General features: G+C 41.6%; 1 pseudogene across 1 annotated transcript in view; it reads right to left on the reverse strand.

The window, feature by feature from the left end:
- The window catches only part of LOC144382402 (actin, cytoplasmic 2-like), a 228868-nt pseudogene that overhangs the window by 2488 nt on the left and 206986 nt on the right, over window positions 1-19394 (reverse strand). The window lies entirely within an intron of this gene.

The raw sequence follows: 19394 nt of genomic DNA on the forward strand, positions 1-19394 counted from the left end.
AGCGGCAGGCAGAGCAGGCAGAGGGAGAAGCAGGCTCCCTCCTGAGCAAAGAGCCTGATGTGGGGCTGGATCCCAGACCCCAGGATCATGACCTGAGCCGAAGGCAGACGCTTAACCAACTGAGCCACCCAGGCATCCTTAAATACATAGATTTTTAAAAAAATTGGGGCACAGTTGTGATGAGCACTGTGTGTTATACACAACTAGTGAATTGTTGGAACACTAAAAAAAAAAAAAAAAACCTTTCATCTAAAACACTTATAGAAGGTATGTATCAAATTTAATTACCTCTGATGACAAAATAAAATGTGATTTACATTTAAAAAAATAAAATAAATAGATTTAAAACTTCAGATATCACTATTCAATTCAGAAGGTAATATCAGTGCTGAAAATATTTGGGTGGTCACATTACTTTTAAATGTTATTTTATTTTATTTATTTATTATATATATATATATATATTTTTTTTTTTATTATGTTCTGTTAATTACCATACATTACATCATTAGTTTTTGATGTAGCGTTCCATGATTCATTGTTTGCGTGTAACACCCAGTGCTCCATGCAGTACGGGCCCTCTTTAATACCCATCACCAGGCCAACCCATCCACCCACCCCCCTCCCCTCTAGAACCCTCAGTTTGTTTCTCAGAGTCCACAGTCTCTCATGGTTCATCTCCCCCTCCGATTTCCCCCCTTTCATTCTTCCCTTCCTGCTATCTTCTTCTTCTTCTTTTTTTTTTTTTTAACATAAAATGTATTATTTGTTTCAGAGGTACAAGTCTGTGATTCAACAGTCTTACACAATTGTGTAAGACTGATTAAAATATTTTTAGTAATGAAATGTATTCTGCAAAATTTTAGATGCCAGTATCCCACTTTTGTTGTTTTAAGATTTAGGAGACTAGATTTTTAAAAACAGAAATGGGAAAAACATTATTGTTAGATAATGGAATTGGGGGTGATTTCCTAAATAAATTTATAAAAAAAAAACTTTTATAATTGTTACTCCAAAATGTAATGAACTTGGTAAAGTTCCAGATTTTTTTTCCTGGCCTAAAATTTAGGAATTACTCACTTCCCTACTTACGAAAAAAAAAAATGATGTGTGCAGGACCCACCTCCTACCAGGAATTGACTTAAAGGACTATTAATCAAGTTTGAAAAAGAGTTAAAACTAGTTGAATCTGCATCTGGGTCCACTTGAAAGAGGAAAGGGATGCTTTCCTGCTCTCAAGAGGAAGTCAGTGTGAAGGGACAGGAGTGGTCCATTTCCAGTCCCGATAGGCTAGCCAGTACTGAGAGCATCTGGGGATTAAATGACTGGCCCAAAAGAAGAGTAGTTGGATTAGCTTCCTTGCCTTTCTCAGTGGTTTAGCTTAAACGCTTAAGGCATTTTCCAGAGTGCAGTGGGCCCAGGACTGGGGTTGGATAACACCTTGGAATTATTGATGAAATCCTATATGCGCCTTGGATTTTGCTCCAGAGAGAAAACATGAGCACCAACGCCCAGATTCCTCTTCGCAAGGTGGTAGCCACCGACATGCCCCCGGCATGCCCTGGGGGTAGACCCCACAAAAGCATTCCTCAGGCTTTTCAAAGAGCACAATAGCCCGTGATTCCTTCAAGATTTGAAGTTCATCCTCAAGCATTCATCCATTCTTCTATATACATACATCATCAGATCAAAATGCGCCCAGACTTACTAATTCTGATAGCTGAGAAGATGTTTGGCAAAGAAACTTCAGCAGTGTTGAGTCAGAATGTTGATGTAGCACACGCAGCTTTAATTTGGATTAGGATGCTCCAACTAAAAGAAAATTGCTTAATCTTGCCAGACTGCCCACCACCCCCCACACACACACCAAAAAAAAAAAAAAAAAAATTTAGCTTCAGTTCCCCCAAACCTTTGTCTCAACAGGTGTCTTTTGTAGCATCCTAAAGAGAATCCCTATGGACTTTTATGAAGTGCCTACTACGTGTCATAGATTGCAAAGACATGCCTCCAAGAGGAGAAACTGGTAATTTTTCTAGCAAGCAGACTCTTGGCAAATATTTCTGAGGTAAATCGGGATTTATTTGAAGCCTAAGATAGAGGATGTGTGCTCCAGATGGTACTTGTGTGAGTGAAAACTCTTAAGTAAAACAGAGCTGACCTCAGAGTGTAAGGAGCACGTATTTGCAAATTATTAGACCATCTGTCACTTGAGGACACTTGAATAATGTCTTTCATAGGAAATTGGGGAAATTATGTGCCTCTTTTTGAAGAGTTCTGAAAGAATATGCTCATGAGGCATTCGTTGATTTCAGAAGGTGGACCCTCAGGGTATGTAAAAGGTACACTAAAATCCCCAAAAACTCATGATCCCCTTCAACAACCATGATCAATCACTGCATTAAAATAATAAATAAATAGAAGAATATTTCCATGTGTTGGTGGAGGAAACATATGTACCATGGTAGCCTCAGTGCCTGGAACTCTGGAGTTCCAGGGCGGACCTACTGGAGTTCTATCTGGAAGGTTCCAAATCATGTTGACAGGGGTACGAGGCACCTACCGAGGACTTTGAAATCCACAGTTACGTCCCTGGAATGCCTGGATTTAGACTCTAAGGCACACTGTTGCATATATTCTTTCTGTGGTGTGCCCTTCCTTCCCTTCCCTCCTGGATGATTCTTTTCCACCGTTCAAGATTCTCTTAGGCAAAACTAAGTGTCTCTTCCTCATTCACCCAAAGCATTACCTGCCTTTCTCAGTGACAGCCCATTGTCATTATGCAGCTGCTTCCCTACTAGACTGTGAGTACACTGATGTCAGGAAGCAAGTCTTATTCATCTTTACACCCCATGGCACCTGTCACAGTGGCCAACACAGAGTAGACCCTGAAATGGTTTGGGTGATAAAAAACTGGAAAAGGAGAAAGAGACTTCTCTGGAAACTTGATCCATTTCTTATCAGTTAATTCACAAGTTTGGGTGGTTTGTTGTTGTAGTTTTAGCAGGGGGAGCCCGGAAAGGAGCAGCGAAAGATACTTAATTTTCTGGCAAAGTTCTAGAAAACCAGTAATGGGCAGTAGTACAGTTATATAAATTCAGTGTGAGATGGAAAATTATGTTTTATGTGGGCTTTTTGTTATAACCAGTGTAGTGGTTAAGAGTGTGGCTTGGGGGGGCACCTGGGTGGCTCAGTCATTAAGTGTCTGCCTTCGGGTCAGGTCATGATCTCAGGATCCTGGGATCGAGCCCCGCATCGGGCTCCCTGCTTGGTGGGAAGCCTGCTTCTCCCTCTCCCACTCCCCCTGCTTGTGTTCCCTCTCTCGCTGTGTCTCTCTCTGTCAAATAAATAAATAAAATCTTAAAAAAAAAAAAAGGGTGTGGCTTGGGGGTTAGAATATCTGGGTTTGGTCCTGTGACCTTATACAAATTATTTAAGCTCTCTGAATTTCAGTATTGCTATTTATAAAATGGGGATAACATAATTATATCATGGGATCATTGTTTAAGTTAAAAAAATTAATATATGTGAATTGCTTACTTCCATATGTGGCAAATAGTAAATGCTTAATAAATGCTAGCCATTCTAATTATTAACCAATAACATATGTTTAGCATTTTGGTAGTCACATAAGTTTAAACTAGAAGTATTTACTTACACTCGATCCAACAGAACTTTTACTTGGTGCCCACTGTGTTATGTGGTATACTGTGTACAGGGGCTGGATTTAGGAAGATGAATGATCCTATCATTGAAGTCTTATGACTAAAACTAAAAGGGAAGACTAAAATTTAGGAAGCAAATCATTTAAACATAGTACTGTATGTGCTATTAGTAAAGTCATTCACAGAGTGCCGTGAGAGACATGTCCAACAGATTTTTTTGTGTTAATTATGGTCAGTTGCTTTGGGATGCTGTGTTCAGAAGGATTCTGAGCTAAATCCAATTTCTGTGGGCAAAAGCTCTATGATTAATTAGCATTGTCTGACACAGATGGAAGTGAGTGGATCATGGTCCAAGCGCCACACATTAATCATTAGAATTTTACCTATTGAAGAAAGGATAACAGGGAAGATATTTAAGAGGAGCAGACATCTGCATTTTATGGCATTACATATCCTTGAGTTGAGCTAAAGAGTGATATCAAAAAAAAAAACCAGACACTCCTGGGTTCACATCTGGGCTTTGCTCCCTTTGCTTTGTGCAAGTTACTAAGCATTTCTAAGCCTCACTGACCACAGAAGTGGAATGAAGGTAATAATACATCCTTACTGTATGGATTAAATGTGAAAATATCCAGCAAAGAGCCCAGGCCTCAGTAGGTACTTAACAAATAATATTACTGTTAAAATGATTATGGATTTCCCAAACTACCTCAGTATGAAGACATCTCAGATCTGCATTCTGCTCACTCAAATGAAAGACTCAACCCCCACTTGAAAGTGAAAGAAAATAACCATTTAAGTATTTTTATCTCATTAAAACCACCACCCAATGAGGGAGACATGAAGAGAAGAGTGAGTGAAATTGCCTTCTTTCTGGCACAAAGACTACCTTTTCAAGTACATCTTGTCTTATTAGCAGGTAAAGTCCGTGAGAGCAAGGATTATGTCTCACATGGGTTCTGTAGATCCTCAGACATACATTGTGGTTGCTTAGTAAATGATAAAGACAAAAATAGCCCCCCAAAATAAGATGAGTATTAAATTGATTTCATTTAGGGGATAGGAGTTGTGAAAACATGAAAATTAAAATATTTGATGTTGGCATATTCCTTATTAAGCTTATTCCTACATGTAATCATTCTTCTTAAACATTATAGGTAATAGAACAAACTCATATATTTGAAATGAAAAGCATTGACAAATAGTTCACTTTATATGCAATGCAAATAAACTTTACGTAGTAATTATAATATATAGATATTGGGAGCTTACCATGTGTTTGTTTGTTCTATGAACGTGAGAAGCATTATATCATGCATACTTGACCACAGTCCTTTGACATAGGTACTGCTGACAAAGTTGAGGTTGAAAATAATTTTAAGGATTTAATCTAGGTGTTTCTGATTCCAAAGCCCATGCCTTTTGCCCCTTATACTTAGAGAGTCTCTAGTCCCCCCAAATGTGGGTAGCTTTGATGCTTGTAAATGGAAAGATTTTGAAGTTTGTTGTTTTAAGAACTCAACAACTTCTCTTTGTATACATCTCTCTATATCTGTTCAGTCAATTCAGACTTTTTATGTGTAAGGTTTAGTTAAAGCAGAGCACACCTGGGGTTACTCACAAATTATGAATATGAGAGTGTCTAGCACACTGATGACACATCATAGACACTTAATAAATAATGGCCGTAAGAATGAATAACCGACTGAATAAAAACATTTTGTACAGTACATATCACTACGCAAATATCCACATTATCATTTTCAATAACTCTGCTGTTTTGTGATGTTCTTAACCACCAAATTATTTCCCAACATTTTCTGGAATTTAGCTCATCTTATCAGTGTGTTATCAGCTCCGTATGAGTATGTGAGCACATAATGTGTTTTGAAGTAATGGCTGGCCTGCTAATGATTTTTAGAGGTGTGGATCACTTCCTTTTTCATTAAGTGCATAATACTTTTGGAAATTAGTTGATCCATATAAATGGATGTACTTCTTCTCGGCAATACACAATTACTTAATTTCAAATTCTATTGTCTACTATAAAAGGAAGTTTAAGGCTACTATGAGTGATGATCAGAGATTCCAAATAAATATAACAGCTGCCTTATCAAGTCAGATGTTTACAAAAATGTGGTCTGAAAACATGGAGGTAATATACATTCCCTAATTAAACACATATGTGACAGAGTCAATAATGTGGGGTAATAGATGTTTAAACTTTTCACAAAGAAAAAAGTCAACCAATATCCTTCATTCATTCCTGACTCAAGGATAAGTGTTGAAATCTCTTTATGTCTGTTCTCAATATAAAAAGCAGTTCTGTTCCATTCTAAGTATGTGAATATCATGGATACTTGGCATGGTCTAGGAATATGGTATCCTAATTAATCTGATCTAAGTTTCTATAGATGCCATTTGTAGATGATCAAGTGTCATAGAGGTTGAATGTAATACAACACATGGGAAAAAAAAAAATGTTTCCTGGGGATTCTGGCTCTGGTTAAAATGAAATAATCACACTCCACCTTATTAATCCCACTGAATGCAACCAAAAACCCTAGACAAAATGTACACAGCTTCTATCTGAGGACTCTGAAAAGTAAGTGGTAGCAGGTGGATTGGGAAAGGAAGCCAGAACTCTAAATAAAATTGAGACCGTGAGTTTCCTGGGTTTTTATTCCCACATCTTCTAGTCCAGGCTCAAGGGCAACATGAATCCTGTAACAGCATGTGGGCACAGGAAGAAAGAACCCAAGAAAAGCCCCTGCTTCTAGTCCAAGGAGTAAAGGGAACCCTAAGGGACAGAGAGAATGGCATCTATCCTCTGGGTTTTGGGTTTTTTTTTTTCGTTTTTTTCCTCTTGTCCAGCCCCCAGGCAAGCTGCAGGCGTGGAAGCTGTAATCCTGGTCAGTGGCAACAGCAGCAGGGTTTAGGCAGCCTCCCAGACCTTCTCTCTAACCAGAGGAACTATGGTCTGAAGAGTTGGAGGAGGATAACTGGATTTCTTCTTTCTCTCTATCCACTTGTCTGTCTTGCAGGCAGATGTAGGTGTGGGAAGTGCATGGTAGAAGGGGACAGGGGGAAAGCCTTTGCCTTCTAGTAAAAGGACCAGGAAGTGGTCCTTAAGAGCCAGGGAGTATCTAATAGAAACAATATATTTTATCTAGCCCAAAAGATCCAAAATATCATTTCAACATGTAATCAATATGAAGAAATAATAATGAAATATTTTATGGTTTTCTGGAGCGTGGGGAGCACTAAGTCTTCAAAATCTCCTAGTTACATGTGGCTACTAAGCACAGGAAATGTGGCTGGTACGTGGCTGTAAATGTAAAATACACACCAGACTTCAACTATATTCTTGAAGTCAATTTCACCTATTTAAAAAAAAACTTTTCTTTAATGTTACTCCTCGAAAATGTAAAATTATGGATCTGACTCCCATTCTATTTTTGTTAGCATTGCTATACATGCTAAATTTTCACTGTCAGAGCTCAAAGAAAAGAAAGGTTGATGGAGGCTGGAGTCCTCAGGATCAGTTTCATGGAGGATGAAGACCTTGGGAGTTGGTACAAGTAGCAGCCCATAGGTGGGCCTTCCCAGAGGATGAGGCAGGATTTGTGGCCTGTGTGGGAAAGCCAGGGGAGGAAAGGGGAGGGCAGACATAAGGCCTCCAGAGACTATCCCCTAAAACTTGCTTCTGAAAAGCTCTGAGGCTAGCTAAAGTCTTCTGAGCCTGGGCGGTGCCCCCACGGGACAGGTGGCTGATGCCAGAGGCATCGCTCTGCAAAGCTGCAGGCCCAGAAGCCAAGTGACACTATCTGAAGTCAGCTGGGTCAGGTTTGTACATTAGCATCACACAGAGACTCCTGAGATAAAATCACTTGCTATTCCAAGAGCATTCAGGGCCTAACATCCACATTTTCTCACTAGGAAACTATGTCCTTTTGGCTTCAAGGAGGAAAAGCTGTTTCAGGTGACTGCCTTTTTCCCCTCAATGATGCTCTATTGAGTGTTGAAAAATAAGAACTCTGGCTCACATTTACTAAAGATTTCTCATGTGCTTGGGACTATCCTGAGGGCTTGATGTATATTATCTCATTTCATGCTCCAGACAACCCTATTCTATAGGTATTATTATTAGTCCATTTTACAGTGTGGAAAGGGAAGCTCAGAGAGATAAAAACTAGATTCATTGTCAGACGGCTTGGAAGAGGGTGCTGCAAATTGGAAATCCAGGGCTGTCCGCCTCCTCCACGAGCATGCAGTTCTCCACGCTAGTGGGGCTGCTGTGAACTCCCCAGTGGGATGGTTTCTCAGAGGCTTCAGTCTTGTGTGCCATTCCTCTGCCTTTAGGCAATAGAGTCTTGCTCTATTTATTGCTAAGGAAGCTTCTTCAGTACAGGGCAAAGGTCTCATGCCAGGTCTCTGTTCAGGAGCCCTCAGAGGCTTCACACTGAAGCTTGTGTGCTCTGTTCCCATACTCTGAGCTCATGCCCAGCCTCCAAGGCTTTGGGAATCTGGAAGAAACCCATCCTCTTCCTGAGCTCTGCACAGTGCAAGGCACAGAGCCAGTGATTGGCCAGAGTAGGTTCACTGGACTAGATGCTAGTTTCCTGGCCATCTGCCCCTACCTCCACTACCATATAAATACATTAAACTGTCCCAGCTTCTTCACTTCGGTCTCCTGAATGTGAAATAATGAAGGGGGCTATGCGGGTAGATTTGGAAGGACAGAGCAACAATGAATGTATTTAGGGAGGCAGGAGAAGAGCTATGAGTACATGGTGAGGCACAGCCTGGAATCATTTAAGCCGAAGAAATTCAAATGTGGAAACAACCTTTACAGGGTGAGGGTGTTCCAGAAAGGCTTCCTGGAAGGACGCACATTATGAATTCCCTAACCAGGTGTTTTTCAAACTGTGAGTCATGACCCCAGGGTCAAAAAAAAAAAAAAAAAAAAATCACTTTGATTGAGTCATGACCAGAATCAAATCAAGTGGAAAATAGAGTGTATTGCTGGCTCTTAGGCTATAATGTATTTCTTTGTGATCTGAAAAAGTTTGAAACACACTGCCCTGTCCTTTGGCTTCTGAGAGGTTTCTCTACTCCTGTGATTCTAAATCCACCAGCGCCTGTTGAAGATGATCTTCTGTTCTGCTGGGGATGGAGACATGGTACAACTTTCCCATCTTCAAAGAAATCACCCTTCCTTCTTTCTGTTGTGTCTGTTCCTGCTTGGCAGCGTGTCACTGATGGAGAGAAGAGCTAACATACATATAGACCTGGCTCAGGACTAGGCACTTGATACACATGGTCAACATTTAATCCTTATATCATATCCTTCTAGCCTTATAATAGCCCTACATGACAGGGTTCATCATTTCCATTGTACTGATGAGAAAACTGAGGGTCAGGATGAAGTTATTACTAGTCAATTGCCAGGAAGTGACCGAGCTGGGATTTGAACCCAGGCTCTTCTGACTCTGATGCTGGTGTAAAGCCCTCTAGCCTGCTGTAAATAGTTTTCCTTTTAACTTGGAATTTTGATTATGGAATTCTATATTCTAATTAGCCAGAGCATAGGCAGTAAAGCTCCATTTTGTGCCCTTCACAGTGAATCCTTGAATCTGTGCCAATTTTCCCCGTTTTTTTTTGTTGTTGTTGTGGTGGTGGTGGTAAAATACATATAACATGAAATTTACCATTTTATCCATTTTTAAGTATAAAGTTCCATGGTATTAAATATATTATCACTGCCACCCATCTCCAGAACTCTGTTCATTTTGTGAAACTGAAACTTATCCCCATTGAACAGTAACACCTGATGTTCCCCTCTCCCCCAGCCTCTGGCAGCCACCATTCTACTTCCTTGTTTCTATGATTTTGACTACTCTAAGTACCTCTTATAAGTGGAATCACACAGTATTTGTCTTTTTTGTGACTAGCACATTTCATTCACAATAATGTCCTCAAGTTTCATCTGTGTTGTAGCGTGTGTTAGAATTTCCTTTATTCTTAAGGCTAAATAATATTCAATTGTATAGATAAACCACATTTTGTTTATCTACTCATCTGTCAATGGATGCTGGGTTGCTTCCATATTTTAGTTCTTATGAATAATGCTGCTATGAACATGGGTGTACAAATACCTCTTCAAGACTCTGCTTTCAATTCTTTTGGGTATATAACCAGAAGTGGAATTGGTGGATCACTTTTAAAATGTTTTGAGGCAATGCTGTACTGTTTTCCACAGTGGCTGCCAATTTACATTCTCCCCAACAGGGTACAAGGGTTCCAGTTCCTCTTCATCCTCACCAACACATTATTTTCTGATTTTTTGGAGATGGCCATCCTTATGGGTGTGAGGTGGTATCTCACTGTAGTTTTGATTTCTATTTCTCTAATGATTAGTGATATTGAGCATCTGCTCATGTGCTTGTTGGCCATTTGTGTATCTTCTTTGTCCTTTGTCCATTTTTGAATCATTTTTGTTGTTGTTGAGTTTTAGGAGTTCTCCATACATTTTACATATTAATCTTTTATCAAATATATGACCTGCCAATATTTTCTCCCATTCTGTGGATTGCTTTTTTATTCTGTTGCTAGTGTCTTTGGATGTACAAAATTCTCTCATTTTCATTAAGTTCAATATGTCTATTTTTTTGGCTGTGCCTTTGCTGTCATAGCCAAGGAATCATTGCCAAATGTGATAGTGTGAAGATTTTTGCCCTGCGTTTTCTTCTAAGAGTTTATAGTTTTAGGTCTTACATTTGGGTCTTTGATCCATTTTGAGTTAATGTCTGTATACAGTGTTAAATAAGGGTGCAGTTTCATTCTCTAGCAGGTAGATATCCAGTTTTCCCAGAACCATTCATTGACAAGACTCATTTCCCCATTGGATGGTCTTGGCACCCTTCTCAGAGTCATGCATAGTTTTTAAGCCAAGTTTGTAATGGAGCACTATGGGTCTATAAATTCATCAGTGTTGCCCAGTAAGACTGAATAACCTTCCCTTTTCTATCTTTGAAGGCTTATAAATCCCCAGGTTATTTATTTATTTATTTTTAGGCAGAATCACCTATGCATTTCCTAGTTTTGGATGTGAAGTGTTGTTTTCTCATCTCAATTCCATCTCTTGGGTCCATCATTCATTTCCCTTCACCTTCACTGCCTATCACACCAGTCCATGCCAGCACCATCTCTTGCCAGACTACCTGTACTACCTTCCTGTCTCTTCAATCTAGTCTCTTCTGATCCTTTTGAAATGCAAATTCCATCAATCCACTGCTTTTTTATTTCAATGGCTTCTTTTTGCTCTTTTATGGCCTATAAGGACCATATTTATTAGGGTGGCTACGTGTTGCTATGGTCTGACGTCCCTCTCTTCTCCAGCTGCATTTTGACCATGCTCTTTGCTTTTATAATCAAGCAGGGCCCCATTCAGTTCCTCTGACATGCCTTCTTCCTTCCTGCCACAGTGCCTTCACCCTGTTCCTTCTGCTCACATCACTGTGCAAACCATAAATTCTTTGGGTGATAGCCTATCTCCCTGACTAGACTATGAGCTCCACAAGGGCAAGAATTGTGTGGTGTCTGTCTTTTGCCCCCAGAGCCTAAAACAATTTCCAGCTCATAAAGTAGACAGTAGGATTCAATAGAAAACTTTGTTGACCTTTTTAGAAGCAGGTGTGATAAAAACTCCAGGTGGTCATGTTTGGCCATTAGCCTCAACTCACAGGGAGGTACTCAAGGGCAAGGCTCTGGGGGATTAAAGAGTCAGGTTTAGCAGAAAGAAGAGCCTTCTGAGTATAAATGTTGATGTCTCAGAGCCCTGGTATTTATGGTTTCTCCTTTATTTGGTTTGGACACAAGACATTCCTCCATCTCCTTTGGGTACTGTCATTTCCTTGTTTAGGAGTTTAGTTAAATCTGCACCTAACATGCTACAAACATTTGGAGGGGAGGAGAGGGGCGTCTGGTTTATGGCACTGAGGAAAATGTTAACTGTGCACAGCTTAGTGTAGCCACAGGATTTACTATGTATATAATTCTAGAATAGATTTGCATGGGCCTCTGTTAGCCTAGTCCCAAATTTCAAGCTGTCTCTCTGGCTATGTATTTCCCAAGGGATCTGAGCTAAGAATAAGTAGAAAAAAAAAAAAAATAAGAGATAAGACTGCTTCATGAGCAAAGACATGTTTTCCAGGCAAGCCTCTTATCCAAGCAACCACTGGTGCATGCTGAGGGGACACTATTAATAATAATTGTAGTAGCAATAATAATTATAACCCTAACTGAACTTTTGTTATGTGCTAAGTCCTTTGCCTGCATTATCTTATTTAATATTCACAACCACCTAGGTGGTGGTTTTATTCAGGAGTAAACTAGAACATGGAGAAATCAAGCCCTTTCCTCAAGACCACACATGAAGCAACAGGTGGTAAAGGGATTTGAAACTAGGCAGATGATCCTCCATTCCCATTGCTTTTGACCACTGTTTTATCTGCCCTCTTCAGTCTGTCTTTTTTATTATATGATAGACACTAGCATTCAAAGGATGATAAGTTATAGATGGTCCTTTCCCTAGAGAAGTTCAGCACCCACTCAAGGACATAGCAACCTCATCTCCTCCTTGCTGACACTGAGCACTTACCATGAACCAGTTCTGAGCTAAACCCTGAACTTGTGATATCAAAGTCTCACAACTATCCCCAGATAGGTGCTGTAGTCATACCCAAGGGCCCACAACTATGGAGTGACAGGCTGGGCTAGGACTTCAGGTGTACTTGACTTGGTCAGATGCCTGCGCCTTCCACTACGACACTGAATTACAGAAATGGAGAGAATGCGCAGAGGAACCTCCAATGTACTTCGAGCACATTGAGCAGGGCAGGATGTGCTGAATTCTGCCTGAAGCAGCCAGAGAAGGCTTCCTGAGGAATACTAGATCTAGGGAATTATAAATGTAGGTTTTTGTGGGTAACTTTGCCCTCTGCCTTCCTGCTTACATACACTTCACAGTAGTAAGTGGGAGTAGAGGGAAATGAAAGCCAATGGGTAGAATTCCTAGAGGACATATTTATGTTCAGCATCTAGAACTTTCTTGGAGGTAGAAAGGAAGCCGAAAACACTTGAGGAGAGATTCTGTTACTCAGTTGGCAATCAGCTTAGGTCAGGGGCACTCATTTTAGCTGTGCATAAGAACTGGTGGATGATTTGATTGAACTTCACTTCCTGCCCTTTGCCCCTAGCATCTGGTTCAGTGGGTCAGGACAGGATCCCCAGAATCTGGCCTACAAAAATTGGTGCCATATAAAAATGAGTCCGTGAAAAGCTACAAAACCTATCTCTTCATGAATAATTATGATGCATAGTAGCATGTTAAAGACTCTGAGAAGGTCTAAGAATTAAAGAGATTTGTCTAATTTTGGTCTAACCCGAATTTCTCAAATTCATTTAACCACAGAAACTTCTAATTATGTAACTTATTCTCATCCACTTAGAACTGGTGTTCCAGAGAACCATTTGGGAACCACTAATTCATATCTTACAAGTGGGTAGCATATATAAGCATTTGCATAGACTGTCTTCTGAGAGGTTAGGAAGGAAACTTCCCTAAAACACTAGTCTCACTCAGGTCGCTAGTGCTGACACGTAACTCATTCAAGGTGGTGTCCTTGGCTCGGGGTGTTGTACCCAGACTGAAATGAAAGCACTCCCAATGTAAATGCATTTGTCAGGTTCCTTCCTCAGAGGTGGTTTTAAATGCAAATGCTGGGACAGAAGATGCTGAGATATTTGCAAGGGGTCACTGAAAAGACAAGTCCGGAAGAAAAAGCAGGGAAGGGAGTGAACACTCGTAATAAGATTGATTAAATGCCTGCCATATATCTACCCCTTTATCCAGATCTGTGGTTCTTAAGTGGGGGGAGTTTTGCCTCCCCAGGACACCTGGCAGTGTCTGGAGACAGTTCTGATTGTCATCACTGAGGGTAAGGGATACAGTGCAGGCATCTAGTGGGGGGGCCAAGGATGCTGCGAAACATACCACACTGCACAGGAGAGCCTCACTGCCATCCCCCACAAAGGATTTTCCAGCCCCAAATGTCAATAATGCCCCTGTTGAGAAACCCTGATCTAGATTATCTAATTTCTTCCATATAACAACCTTGTGAGGGAGGTGGTATTATTTGTACTCTAAGGAAATGAGGAAACTGAGGCAAAGAGAAATTTGAGTATCTTTCCTCTGAGTTCGCCACAGTTAGTGACAGTGTGAGCCCATACCCTTAGCAGCTCATTTTCAACTACCTATGGCAAAACAACTTTCACTTTCTTGGCCATTAATAGTCCATGACTCCAAGGGCCCTCCCACAGCTCCTTCACAGCCCCTTTCGTTACCCCGCCCCCTGTCATTTGCTGCTTCTGATACATTAGTTATATAGCATCCACCTCTGTCCATCTCCCAAAAGTTTATCTCCAAAGCCCACTAAAACACTCCTCATTTAAAGCTTGAATTTCATCTGGTGCCAGCCTCACTGTCTATGTTCAATTAGGTTAGTAACACCAGGCAAATGATTTGAACCTATTGGTCTTGGTTTCACCATCTGCGAACGGGAATGGTAACAGTATGTGCCCTTCCCATCGCGATTCAGTTCAACTCAGACATAAGCCGTAGGCCCAGGATTATGCATGGAGAGTTGGGGGATCCAAAGAATGCAAACCTCCCAGGGAGAGTATGCTAAGGTGATGGGATCTTTAAGGAGGAGGCACATTCCTCGTTTTTTATAAGCCTGTCCAGCTCCAGTGTTTTCCAGCAGCCTACAAGAATGCTGCCGAGTGTGAGAACCGGCCTAAGAGGGTCTGGACAACATCACCAAAGGGCAGTCGTTACCCCGATATTTGGCCTGGGGATAAGTGGGCTAGAAGTGCCTGCATGACAGCATATTGCCCGGTGAAAAGTTTAAAGTTTCTAGGCAGAGCTCTCTCCAGCAGAGCAGCCCTGAGAAATGTGACTGGGACTCACGGGGAGACAGTGCAGGGCCTGCCTTCGCTCCTGGACCTCCGAGTTGGTTAAGAAAAGTGAAGCCCTTGGGCTTGGTTTTTATCACTGTGAAAGTGAGCAATGAATTTCAGACAGTCCATGAATAAGGAGCTTGTTTGTGGGAAGATGAAACCCCATGGATTATCGTTAGGCACCGAGACCAAGACTCCGAAAACAAAAGCAATGGGATGGCATGAATACTTAAGATGGCACATCATGGCGACCAGGTTTGGGGTCATGAACTCTGGCCATGAACACTGGCCTTCCCCTTACTCTCTCTCATCTTCTGTTCCTTAAAGAAATGATGGCTCTTTTGCTCTCTGTCCATCTATACTGACTCTGGTTGTTGAATTAGTTCATAGTGAGAGAAGATACTTCTAGAAGTAAAAATGACAAAAGAGTCCACAGTCATGCTGAAACATTTTTTTCAGAACCTCAAATCCTCATGGAAATGAGCAATTGCTGAATGCTGGGCTCTCAGATGCCAGGAATTAAATAGTTTAAAAAAATGCATGCTCCATAAATGGCCACTTCCCATATTGTGATGTCAGTGTGGTTTAAAGGTATCTGACTAGGGGATGAATAGGGAACATTAGGGCACATGCCCAAGGGGATATATGGGGGCTGACTGGCACAGCTGAATGCATGAAGTGAGGTTGTTGAATTATTTCATAACCAGAGCTATGTCATGTTATGGATATTTGTGATAAATCATATTTTACTTGATTGTTCTTCTAAATCATATTCCTTTTTGCTTCTGTTAAGTCCTATCTTTATAGAGTTTCTAGAAAGGCCATAAGGGGAGTGGAAATATATAATTTGGAACTGGTCAAAGCTGAGGCTCATATCTTGGCTCTGCCACTTATTAGCTAGGTGGTTGTGCACCAGTCATTTTGCTTTTCTAGATCTTAGTTTTGTTCAGTAGTTAAATATTACCTTTCTTATGGGAATCTTGTGAGAAATAAAGGAAATAATAATTTTGTTAAGTGCCTTGAATACACTAGGCAGTCAGAAATGGTGACTCTTATTTTCAGTCAAACAGAAGTGAAATTATATTGATGTTCCTGTGACATCTCTCTACTAGAGATACCCAACCATTCCCCATAAAGAAGGAGAGCTGCCCCTCATGATACCTGGTAATGAGTAGCAAACAAACTGATTACAATTTCAACTTGTCAGTTTTGTCTAGGTGGACCTCTGACCATTCAGAGGGGGACGATACAGTGCAAGGAAAGAAAGCAGGAGTCCCATAGTAAATAGGCTTAGAAGAATCCAGATTCGATTATAGGTAATTTACTGTTAAAAGAATTCTTGTGGACATAGGGTTAACAGTCCTTAGAGTATAGTTGATCTGTTTCACGTTTCCAGGTTTCTTCCACCCAGTGACTCAAACTGGGCTGCCCTCTTAGCCTGGGAAATCCCGACAGAGGAAACTGGGAGGGGGGAGAAGGGGGGCGGGGAAGGAGGCCCTTTGTGATTTTCTCAAAATGAATCACCAGTGATTACAGCCAATTCAATCTTGGATTCCTTCAACTATGTTACCTTGAAAAGTGGAAGCGCCCTTGCCTTTCCCTTTTCCTTCCTTTGTTCGCCAACCAGACACAAGCCCCTCGGCCCACCACACCCCTCACCTCTTACACAAAGACCTCCAGCTTGGAAGTTTCTGCGGGCCCCCCTGGGGAGGAGCCTGCGGAAACCTCCTCGAGCCATTCCCACCCTCCAGGCTTTTCTGGCAGGTGCTGGTTGACTACGTTTTCCCTCGTGCGGTGTTCGTGTTTTGCGTTTCCTCTCTTTCAGTAACTCCCGATGACTGAGGTAATAATAATTGTTCCGCCAAGTTAGCAAACTCCTGGGTGGGTAAAACCAGTCCTCACGAGGACTAGTCCTGCAAGCACTTGGTTAATTGTGTTAAAGGCAAAGCAAGCTCTGTGCACAAGGCTGGCTAGACTTTCATGCTGCCTAGAACACCCGGGAAGAAAGCAGAGGAAACGAAGTCTTCTGTTGGGATTTGATGAGGATGGGCTCCCCCCGGGGGTCTGTCTGCACTACGTGGGGCCATGTCAGAGCGAAGAGGAGCTTCCTTCCTCTCGTGCGCCTTCCTTCTGTCCCAGGGAGCAGACAAAATCGTGCTTTGAGGAGGGCAAAGCCGATGCGGGGACTGAACTTTGTAATTCCATCCTATATGATCCGATTCAGCCCCAAACCCCGGAGCCCCAGCTCTGGATGGTGCAGAGCTGGGTTAGGCTCCATCCCTGCCTTCCTGGGGCTGCCTCCTAGGGAGATGGACACAGAGACACGGATGTTAAAACACACCTGCCTCTTCCAAATGTCAGCCTGGTGCTCAAAGACATGGGCTGAATAAACACACCTCACCTTCACAACTTTTGCCCTAAAACCATAGCGAGAGGCTGGTTCTTCTCACTCACTACTTTTCTTTCAACCTCCTTCTGTCTCTCTTTTCTTTTCTGCCTCTCCTTTTTACTTAGCCTCACCCTAATCAATACACGCTGTGACATCTTGGGTCTCTATTAGTTACATTGTTACAAATGTACATTAAAATAAGTGCATAAGCCGGTAAATGTGTTCCTCCATGTACCACATACTCAGTGAGCCTCACATATTCCCAGCAGTGGGGAGACCACCCATGGGGAATGGTTGCCATATGCTGTGCCGCATGTAGGAACAGGACAGAGATCTTCCAGAGCCTATGCCACGGAACTGGGGAGGAGAAAGGAGGTCCGTGGGGGGCAGAGGACTTCCCTGAAGATTCTGAGCTGAGATTCAAATCATAAATGGGGGTTTGCTAGGGAGCCCTGGGAAAAGGGTGCTCCAGAGGGAAGGAGCAAAGAGCGCTAAGCTTCAAGTGTTAGAGAAAGGAGCAAAAGAAAGGAGTAAAATATTCTTTTGTTCAATAAGTATTTCACGAGTACCTACTTCCAAGCCACGTATGACATCGGTTTATCTGTTAGTTTTCTACATGATTGGTTTTGGGGGGGATATACCAGGAAGTGTGATACATGGTGTTACTCTCAAGTTGCTTGCAATCTAGTTACACACACACACACACACACACACACACACAGGGGCACATATACAGGTATCCAGAGACAAGCACCCAAAGAGAGCGTATGATTAAGGACCAAAATAGCAGCACTGATAAGTTACTTACTGAGTTCAGAGGAGAAATTCTGTAGATAGCCCTGGCTGAGAAAGGCTTCTGGAAAGTGAGGGGCTTTGAGGAAAGGGGGAGAATTTGGAGAGTGGAGGAAAGAGTTCTGGTAGGTCAGGAGGAACAGCTGTAGTGACAGGAATATACTGAACCTGTCTTCACTCCCTGGCTTCTAGACCAACGGCCGGCACAGCCTCTCATCCAGGTTCTTCACCCAGTGCCCTGAAGGAATGCTAAAGGAGTCTGTGACTCTCTAGACATTGCATGCAAATGTTTCTGTGAATTCATATGTGCATTCTTCAGGGGAGATTATTTCTAGTTTTTATCAGAGGCTCCAAAGAGTATCTCGAAATTACTCAGGAGCTTCCGCAAGTCTATTCTGATGTGCCTTTATTATCACAGGCATCTCTGTTGTTGTTTCTTTAAAACTTGCTCTATTTTTTTTTATTACAAGGAGAATCCAGTTTTCATAAACCTGAAGGGAAACAAAATTTCTCAGAGTGATTAGATTGATTTGCTCAAGGTCACTTGGTAAAATCAGGCCTCCCCAGCAAGGTCAGACTCCGAGGCCCACCCAGGCTCTTAGCCACCATGATATCCTCCCCCACTCAGTCAGGATTCACACGAGGTCAGTCTCACCTCCACTCTTAAGAGCTTCTTCTATTCTCAGCTTGTGAAACAACACTCTAGTAGTTGGCCCTGATCACTGACCTTGACTTGAGTGTTAATTTTCTCCTTTTGACACCTGATTTTACTAATCATCATACTCTCCTTATAAGAGCTGGTCCTTTGGAAACTGTGGTAACTAAGCATGCTTTACATACCTTCCGTACATCCCATCTTTTTATTTTTTATTTATTTTTTAAAGATTTTATTTATTTATTTGACAGAGAGAGAGAGATAGTGAGAGCAGGAACACAAGCAGGGGGAGTGGGAGAGAGAGAAGCAGGCCTCCCGCAGGGCAGGAAGCCTGATGCGAGGCTCGATCCCAGGACCCTGGGATCATGACCTGAGCCGAAAGGCAGATGTTTAACGACTGAGCCACCAGGGTGCCCCCATCCCATCTTTTTAAGGTGATATTTCACTACAATAGCTACACATGAACCTGATGTTTATGAATCACGTTATCACCATTTTCAAATCAATATTTATATGGACATGATTGCAAATGCACTGTATACAATTTTCTAAATTAACTATTCTTTTTCTTTTGATTATCCAAAAGCAGGGAGAAGATTATAACCAAGCCCCACATTCCCATCTCCTAATTTCATTTATGAGCTCATGGCCAATTCTTTTTCCCCTTAGCCCCACTATTCACTGTTCCCACCTGGATTATTTTGAAACAAATCCCACGTATATAATTTCACCCTTAAATATTTCAGCATTATACAGGATTTAAAGTAGACTTTGTTATAAATAGCACAGGCCACTCGCCAGGTCATGGAAAAGTCTTGTGCTATATACAACAGCATGTGAAAGAATTTTATTTACCAAGGCCCTAGTTGCTTCT

This window comes from Halichoerus grypus, chromosome 1, assembly GCF_964656455.1.
Source record: "Halichoerus grypus chromosome 1, mHalGry1.hap1.1, whole genome shotgun sequence".
NCBI lineage: Eukaryota > Metazoa > Chordata > Mammalia > Carnivora > Phocidae > Halichoerus > Halichoerus grypus.